The sequence below is a fragment of the Microtus pennsylvanicus genome, chromosome 7 (genome assembly GCF_037038515.1).
Source record: "Microtus pennsylvanicus isolate mMicPen1 chromosome 7, mMicPen1.hap1, whole genome shotgun sequence".
Taxonomy (NCBI): Eukaryota; Metazoa; Chordata; class Mammalia; order Rodentia; family Cricetidae; genus Microtus; species Microtus pennsylvanicus.
In genome coordinates this window covers 20,720,664-20,730,579 of record NC_134585.1, presented here as the reverse complement: position 1 = coordinate 20,730,579, position 9,916 = coordinate 20,720,664, and positions in this window count along the sequence as shown.

The window sequence follows — 9,916 nt, the reverse complement described above, 5'->3', positions numbered from 1 at the left end:
AATGGAATGTTAATCCCAGAGCCCGGGGGACCTGGGCCCCTCTGCTCTAAGGCCCCCAGCTCCGGTCTCTGGACCTCGCTTTTGTCATTTGTAAAATTTAATCCCTTGGCTCAGGTGGGGCGGCAAGAGCGAGGACAGGAGGGAGAGCGTTTGGTTCTTACGCACTTCTGTGAAGGAGTCAAATTTGGGGCCCGGCTCCTGTGACTTCAGCAGTTGAGTCTTTTCTGAACCCTTTTTAAATTTATTATTACTTGGGTTTTTTGTTTTGGGTTTTATGTTTTGTTTTTCGAGACAGTTTTCTCTGTGCAGCCCTGGCTGCCCTGGAACTTGATCGGTAGAGCAGGCTGGTCTCCAATTTAGAGATCCACCTGCTTCTGCCTCTCGAGTGCTGGGATTAAAGGTGTGCACTACCATCGCAAACCATCGAAATCTAATCTTTAATCATTTCTAAAGTGGCAAGACCAGGACTGAGGATTCAGCTCAGGTGTAAAGTCAAGTCACGCTACCAGACATGCATGAGGCTCTAGGGAGAGGGGTCCGGAGGTCATCTTCCAACTACATAGGAAGTTCAGGAAAGGCCTGAAATACCCAAAACTTGTCTCGAAAATGGAATTTAAAAGTGACAGGCCATGTTTTTTGCAGTGCTCTGGTGAGAAATCAGCTGGCCAGGTGTAAAATAAATGGCTGAAACTCAATGTAAAAATCTTAGTTCTAGAATCGGAGAAGTGGCTCTCAGTGACTAAGAGCACTTGTTGCCCTTGCAAAGGCCCTGTGTTTGCCTCCCACCATCCACAGGGGGACTCACCTGCAGATCTGACACCCTCTTTTGGCAAACACAGACAGGGCTTCTCTGTGTAGCCCTGGCTGTCCTGGAACTCCCTCTTGTAGATCAGGGTGCAGGATCTCGAACTCACAGAGATCCGCCTGCCTCTGCCTCTCAAGTGCTGGGATTAAAGGCTTGAGCCACCATCACCTGGAATTTAAATAAATCTTTAAGTAATGTTTCTAAGTCCTTATTTCCTCCCCAACTCGAAGCTCCTTCACTTTCAGTTACCCTGAAATTCTGGGCCCCTCTATCCATTTGGGTCATTAGAACTCAATTACACACGGCTCAATTACAGAGAGACTGGTGTGTAATCCCCTAATCCGATAACTCGGGAGTTAGTGGCAAGAGGATCAGGAATTTAAGGCATTTCACTATGTAGTGAATTTGAGCCCACACTGTCTCAAAAACGAAACAATCGCCTGGTGTGGTGGCAAACATCTTTAATACCAGTACAGGGGCTGCGGGGGAAGGGGACAGAGGCTGGAGAATCTAGGCTAGCCTGGCCTATATATGGAGTTCAGGCTAGCCAGGGCTATTCAGACCCTGTCTTAAAGACTATGAAAAATGATTAAAAATTAAGGGGCCAGAGAGATGGCTTAGCGGTTAGGAACACTGGCTTCTTTTCCAGAGGACCTGAGTTCAATTCCCAGCACCCACATGGTAGCTCACAACTGTAACTCCAATTCCAGGGGATCTGGCATGCTCACCCAGACATAATAAATGCAGGCAAAACTCCAATATTAGTATTCCGGCATCTGTATAGGCCTGCCCTTAGGGTCCTGACAGGATAGTCCTCAGCTGCAAACTCTTAAGAGCACCCCCTGTGAGCAGGGCAGTGGTGGTACACGCCTTTAATCCCAGTTCTCGGGAGGCAGAGGCCGGCTGGTCTACAGAGCAAGTTCTAGGACAGGATCCAAAGCTACAGAGAAACCAAAATAGCAACAAAATAAAGCAACACCCCCCCCCCCACATTATTTGCTACATCACCTTTTAAAAGGTGGGCCTTACCCACCTCCCTTCTCTCTCTTCTGCCACTTTCGTCCCCAGGGCCATGTCTCTGCCCACCTTCCCCACACCCCTCATTGCCCCCTTCTCCATCCTCTTTTCTGCCCCTTCTCTCTCCTCTTCCAATGAACCTCCTATGTGAGCCATGTTGTATGGCATGACTTCTGCCTTTTTTTTTTCCCAGACTGCAACAAGCAAGGTCTATTATTGTAAGCGTAATACAAGCTAGCTAGCACTGAACTCGTCCCCAGCACTTGCCCTCATAGCAAGGTAGGGAGGAGTTAGAGTCCCTCTGTGGGGTTAGCTTTTTAAAGGTAAAAACTACAAGCCAGCCGGGCAGTGGTGGCGCACTCCTGTAATCCCAGCACCTGGGAGGCAGAGACAGGCGGATCTCTGTGAGTTCGAGGCCAGCCTGGTCTACCAAGGGAGTTCCAGGACAGGCTCCAAAGCTACAGAGAAACCCTGTCTTGAAAAACCAAAAAAAAAAAAAACTACAAGCCCTTCAGGGCCCTCAGGAAGAGTTGGCACGGATACAAGGTCTTTACTCTTTTCCATCCTGTTTCGTCAGCTTGTTTTTTTATTATTTATTTATTTACTTATTTACTTACTTATTTATTTATTTATTTATTTATTTATTTATTTATTTATTTTTGTCTTCAGAACAAGGTCACCCTGTCCCAGAGTCAGGACAACTTTATCAGTCTCCACCTGATGACTGGGGGGCGGGCACTATCTTTTCTGGGAACGTGAAGCTAGTCTGGGATTTTTTTTTTTTTTTTTTTTTTTTTTTTGGTTTTTCGAGACAGGGTTTCTATGTGGTTTTGGAGCCTGTCCTGGAACTAGCTCTTGTAGACCAGGCTGGTCTTGAACTCACAGAGATCCACCTGCCTCTGCCTCCCAAGTGCTGGGTAGTCTGGGATTTTTGATTTTAAAAGACTCTGCTGGGAAATTCCTGCTTGTTCTTTTGAGAATAAGGGGTAAGAGGCTTGCATTCCCCTCTTCTCTTGCTATAGCTCATGTATTTCGTCGGCCCTACTGATGATACTATCATAATTTCAGCTGTATAAGGCCTGAGTGGAGTATACCCCTGTTGCACCATAAGTTGTATGTATACTTCCCAACCTTTGTTTCATATATTGGAGTATTGTATTAATAATGTAGGGCCCAAAGGTGAGTATTAGGAGGAAGAGTAACAGAGACCCTATTAGGGACGAAACAAGCGTGGTGAACCAAGAGGATTTAGAATACCAGGCCTCAAACCAACTCTGGTTGGCTTCGTGTTCTCTTTTCCTTCCTTTGCTATGGAATCTTTTACAATTCCTGAGTGGTCTGTATAGAAGCAGCATTCTTCTCCCAGAGTTGCACATAGCCCTTTTCTTTTAGGAATAGTAAATCCAGGCCCCTTCTGTTCTGTAACACCACTTCTGCCGTTGAAGACAGAGACCCTTGAAGGTGGGAGATGGAGGTTTCTATTCTCTGAATGTCCTCATCTATTGACATGCGGAGATCCGCATAATAATGCTGTTGGGTGACAGAAGGCTGCTCCTGTCCCCAATCCTGCTAAGCTGGTTCCCATCAGGATGGCAAGGGTAAGGGCTGTGACCCGCTCTCTCTTACGTCTAAGAGCATACTGGGTAGCTTCACTAAGACTTAATTCCTCAGTGGCATGATAGGTTACCCTGGGAACCAGGTGTACAAGGACACAAAACCCCTTCCTTCGGTTCAGCACAGTCATGTGGACGCAAGGTGTTAGGCCAGAGGAACATGCCCATCAGGTATCATTTGCTGGGACCAAATATCCTGATTGGTTTGTGAGGGGCATAGTGTGATTGCAGAGGGGTAAGTAGTGGTCAGGTATTGTCCCTATACACAGTCCCTGACCTGAGACTTGTTCGAGGGTCAAGTAGGTATTTGACTGCCATCGGCAAGAACCTGAGGCCCCATTTTGTTCCTCTTACTGCTGTTTTTTTTTGTTTTGTTTTGTTTTGTTTTGTTTTATTTATTTATTTATTATGTATAAACATTCTGCCTCCATGTATGCCTGCACGCCAGAGGAGGGTGCCAGATCTCATTACAGATGGTTGTGAGCCACCATGTGGTTGCTGGGAATCGAACTCAGGACCTCTGGAAGAGCAGCCAGTGCTCTTAACCACTGAGCCATCTCTCCAGCCCTTACTGCTGTTTTTTAAATTATAACAACCCATGCAAATAAAAATAAATCTTCAGGCTGGGCGGTGGTGGTGCACGCCCTTAATCCCAGCACTTGGGAGGCAGAGGCAGGCGGATCTCTGTGAGTTCGAGACCAGCCTGGTCTACAAGAGCTAGTGCCAGGACAGGCTCCAAAGCCACAGAGAAACCCTGTCTCAAAAAACAAAAAACAAAAACAAAAAAAAAATATCTTCAAAATTAAAAATTAAGCCTGGGAGCTGAAGGAATAGCTCCGTGGTTAGGCACATGCACTGCTCTTTGGGAAATGGGTATTTCAGGTGGTTCAAAAAATGTGTAACCCCAGCTCCAGGTAATACTGACCTCCACAGGCACTACCCTCGTGTGCACATATATACATAAACATATTTTAAAAAATAAAAATCTTTAGGCCCAAGGGTTGCAGTGGCACACACTTTCAACCTTAGCACTCAGGAGGTAGAGGCAGAAAGGAAATTTGAGGTCAGCCTGGTTTACACACAGCAAGTTCCAGGCTAGCCAGAGCTACACAGTGAGACCCAATCTCAAAAACACAAATAGCATGCTGGGCAGTGGTAAACACACTCCTTTAATTCCAGCACTTGGGAGGCAGAGGCTAGAGATAGGTGGATCTCTGTAAGTTCCAGGCCAGCCTGGTCTACAGAGTGAGTTCCAGGACAGGCTCCAAAGCTATCTCCTATCTCGAAAACCAAAACAAAACAAAAAACAAAAACACAACTGATTCCTGCAAGTTGTCTTTCAGTTTCCACAAGTGACACCATAGCACTCCAATGCACTTGTCCACACACACACACACACACACACACACACACACACACACAGCAGGACACGGGAATGCACATCAGTTAGACCCAGGTTCTATCCCCAGCACTGCCTAAGCCACATGTAATAGTACCAGCCCTGGTGAGGGGGAGCTAGGAAGACCAGAAATTCAGGATCATCCTCTGCTACATTGTGACTTTGAGTTATAACAACGAACAAGGAGAGACCCAAAGCGAGGGGGGGGGGGGGGGGAAGAACCTCACCGCTATGTTTTTGTTCTACCAACACTTGAAAAACATTGACCTGAATCTTGTCGTTCTCTGGCCCTTCAAGTTCACATTCGGATTTACAGTTCCCAGAACTGGCCTTACTGTTGTTCTCAGCATTTATGCACTCTAAACTGAGCTTTTCACATCGCAGAGCCCATCTTTCCAACACAAAAACTCTTCTCAGAAAGGAAGATCTCTGTGGCACACAGCACGGGAGGTAGGAGATGTGTAATCGGGCTATTTGTGCACATGTTGCACGATTGTTTGTCTGTTTGCTTTGTTTCCAAGACAGGGTTTCTCTGTGGAGCCTTGGCTATCCTGGAACTAGCTCTGTAGACCAGGCTTACCTTGAAGTCACGGAGATCCGCCTGCCTCTGACTTCCAAGTACTGGAATTAAAGGCATGTGCCACCACCACCAAGCACATTGAAGGGTTTTTATAAACTAAGCAGGGAAGTGGCACTATTTCTTATATCCAGCTTTCTAGAAGTTAGTCATGTGCCCATACACAAAGAAGACTGACAGGCTGTATCATCCAGGTTGGCAGAAGGGAGTATTTCAGGAATCAGAAGCAAGGATCAAGGGCCTGGGGATGTTGGTAGAGAGCTTGCATAGCATACACAAAGTTCTGAGTTCAATCCTAGCACTGCCTAAACCAGGCGTGGAGATCCTTATCTTATTTTTTTTAATTTTAAAATATTTATTATATATACAGTGTTAGTTTCCACGTCTGCCTACAGGCCAGAAAAGGGCACCAGATCTCATTGTATTTATTTATTTATTTATTTATTTATTTATTTATTTATTTTATTTATTTATTTATTTATTTTGGTTTTCGAGACAGGGTTTCTCTGTGGTTTTGGAGCCTGTCCTGGAACTAGCTCTTGTAGACCAGGCTGGTCTCAAACTCACAGAGATCCGCCTGCCTCTGCCTCCCGAATGTTGGGATTAAAGGCGTGCGCCACCACCGCCCGGTCAGACCACATTATAGATGGCTGTGAGCCACCATGTGGTTGCGGTTGCTGGGAATTGAACTCACGACCTCTGGAAGAACAGTCAGTGTTCTTAACACTCTGAGCCAGCTCTCCAGCCCGAGGTCCTTATCTTTCATCCAGACTTGGGAAGTGCGGGTCGGTGGTGGCGCACGCCTTTAATCCCAGCACTTGGGAGGCAGAGGCAGGTGGATCTACATGAGTTCAAGGCCAGCCTAGTCTAGAAGAGCTAGTTCCAGGACAGGAACCAAAAGCTACAGAGAAACCCCGTCTCGAAAATACAAAAACAAAAAAAAACAAAAAAAAACAGACTTGGGAAGTGGAAGCAGGAGGATCAGAAGTTACAAATTACCAGATGGAGGCAGAGGCTTGCAGATCTCAGTGAGTTCAAGGCCAGCATGGTCCACCAACCAAATTCCAGGACAGCCAGGACTGTTACACAGAGAAAGCCTGTCTCACCCACCCCCCATAGTTACAAATCAACCTTTTTATGATGGCTAGGTGTGTGCCAACTTGACACAAACTAGAGTCATTTTGTTAGAGGGACCCTAAATTGAGAAAATGTTCCCACTAATGTTGCCCTGTCAACAAATCAGTGGTACATTTTGTATTTCTTTTTCTTTTTTTTTCTTTTTTTTTTTTTGTTGTTGTTGTTGTTTTTCGAGACAGGGTTTCTCCGTAGCTTTGGTGCCTGTCCTGGAACTAGCTCCTTAGACCAGGCTGGTCTCGAACTCACAGAGATCCGCCTGCCTCTGCCTCCCAAGTGCTGGGATTAAAGGCGTGCACCACCACCGCCCGGCTTGTATTTTCTTGATTGCCGATAGATGTGTTAGGGTCCAACTCACTGGGGATGGTGGTGCCATCCCTGGTTCCAGGTGCCATCCCTGTTCCCCGGGTGCTATAAGAAAGCAGGCTGAGCAAGCTAAGGAGTAAGCCAGTAATCGGCACTCCTCATAGCCTCTGCATCAGGTTCCTGCCTCCAGGTTCCTGTCCTGGAGTCTCTCAGTGATGGAGTGTGACCTGAGAGTTGGAAGCTGAAATAACTCCTTTCCTCCCCGAGTTGTTTACAGTCACAGGGTTTTGCCATAAAAATAGAAACCCGGAGTAAGACACTTGTCCAGGCAGCAAGTTTAAGGTCGGACTGAACAACTTGAGATTCCGTCTTGGGTGGAGGTAGGGTAAAGAGGGTGGGAAAGGAGGAAGAGCAGAGGCAATGCCTGGGAGGTTGCTGGGGATTGGGGTGGTCCATTATGTCGGTGTTCTGAGTTACTCGGGACGATCAGAGGAAGAGGATCACTTTAGGATGTAAGCCGGCTGTGGGGCAGCAGGGAGGAACAGTCTCTGAGTCTCTGATGGCCTGAACCCCAGACAGACCTGCAGAGGTTTATTTACTGTTTGTGACACACAGATTGTTTTCTTGGGTAAAGCAAGTTCCTCATACCAAAGCGCCTGATCTATTTCATGAAGGGAAACGTCACGCCCCTGCATGTTTAGTCCTTGTTGTTGAGCACTGTTTGCAGTACTCAATAATGGAAGACGTTTCAGGTGTGCCAGGTCCATCTCGTGACTAAAGCCAGGCAAAGGCCATGAAGCCCCTTCAGGAAAACACCTCACTAAATCAAAGAGGACAATCAGTTTTTTCACACCGTTTTTTAAAACTTTTTAATGATTTATTTATTTTTAATTTATATGCATTGGTGTTTTTCCTGCATGTCTGTGTGAGGGTGTTGGATATCCTGGAACTGGAGTTACAGTTTTGAGCTGTGGGTACTAGGGATTGAACCCAGGTCCTCTGGAAGAGCAGCCAGTGCTCTTAACCACTGAGCCATTTCTCCAGCCCCTACAGTGATTTCTTCAAGGTCTAAATACTTCCAGAAAACTATTTCTTTTTTAATAAAATAAACTTTTTATTCATTCTTTGTGGGTTTCACATCATGCACCCGATCCTATTCATTTCCCCATCCCTTTGAATCTGTCCTCTGCCCTTGCAACCTCCCTGACAAAATAAAATTTAAAACAAAAATAAATTTCACCATGGAAACTGTAGTATGTCACAGTGAATCACACACAGTGTACCTTCAGGTCCTTATATCTTTACTGTGTTCACTGCAATGAGTCATTGGTCTGGTTCTACGCCTCTGGCTTCAGTTACGCTATCAATACTGGGACTCCTCCTGGACATCCTGTTGTTACCTTGTGTCGTGAAGATCCTATAGATTTGGATCTGCAGGACCAGCCCCTTCACATACTTCGGCAGTTCACAGATGGGGTGGATGTTGGGGTGGGTCAACTCACTGCTGGTACTGGGCCTGGGTGGTAGCTGGGTAGAAAGCAATTATTTCTTGCTAGTGTTCACCCTGGACACGATGACTCTACAACATTCCCTACTACAGGATTACTTGGTATGCCCTGGGTTTGAGCCCCACCGCAGAAAGAAAAGGAAACAGGTATTGTAGCCATATGTATTGTGCTTGTGTTGGCCACTGGATTGCCCACTGTCATGGGGGTGGAGGAGGCTGTTACTGAGTATTGTGAAGTTTAAGGAAACACACTGCCTGGAGGTGGTTGCGCAGGCTTTTAATCCCAGAGGCACGCTGATCTCTGTGACTTCGAGGCAAGCATGATCTACAGAGTGAGTTCCAGGGCAGTGAGGGCTACACAGAAAAACCTTGTCTCAAAAAAAAAAAAAACCAAAGGGGGAAAAGAAAAAAAAAGAAGAGAGAAAGAAAAGAAAGAAAGAAAGAAAGAAAGAAAGAAAGAAAGAAAGAAAGAAAACACACTGCCACCGAGGTACATCTCTAGTCCCCCATTATAACTTTACACGCCATTCCCTGTCAGCCACTGTCAGCCATTAACTTAGCAGCCACCTCTTTAATAATATCAAGAACAGAGTGCTTTTTGTGATATGCTCCAACCCCCAGAATGATAACACTGCAATGTAAGCCTTTCGGAAAGGGTTATGAAGGTGGCGTCTTCAGAATGGAACCAGGGCCCCTATAGAAAGAGATTCCCGCGCAATGTCCTCCTTTAATGTAAGCACTTAGGAGACAGAGACAGGCAGCTCTCTGGGAGAGCAAAGTCACCTTGGCAAGCACTGGGAGTCCTAGGGCTTCCAGGTGCTATAGTCTCAGACATCCAACTTCAGAGCCTGAGAAATGAATTCTGATTGAGTGCCCAGCTGGTGCAGCCAAGCGGAGTGGAGGCAAATGACGTGTTTGTTTCTGTGTGGTTGGTGTGCAGATCACCTGAAGGCCATTGTGAACACCTGATAGACTACCAGCTAGAGGATGCAGAGAACCAAACTCTCTGGTCCTCTGGAAGAGCAGCAAATGCTCTCTACTGCTGAGCCATCTCTCCAGTTCCCCATTGTTTAGACAGGGTCTTCTACTTGTGGGCTCAAGAAATCCTTCTGCCTCAGCTTCCTGAGTGGACACACCACCACCCCACACTTCACTCTGAAATCACTGGAGACTGTTGGAGATGCAGCTTCAATAGCAAAGAACCTGCTTAGTGTATGCCAGCCAGTAGGACTACAAAAAAAGAAAGAAAAAAAATCATCTTTTCTCAAATATTATTGTTTGATTTCCATATCCATTAGATATGTGTACATATATACATATATAAACAGACATGCATTTAAGGAGTTTTGTTATAGTATCAAATTATTTCAAGTTCTGCCCCGTGTTATACTGAAAAATAAATCACCCAATTTTCTGTTTTCAAAAATATCTCCCCCCTCCCACCTCACTGCGGAGCCCAGTTGGCGTGGAATTGAAACATAGTCCAGGCTCAGATCTGAGAGCTGGGCTTTCAGGTTTGTGCCCGGCACAAATATCATTTAACGACCTAATCGCTGAG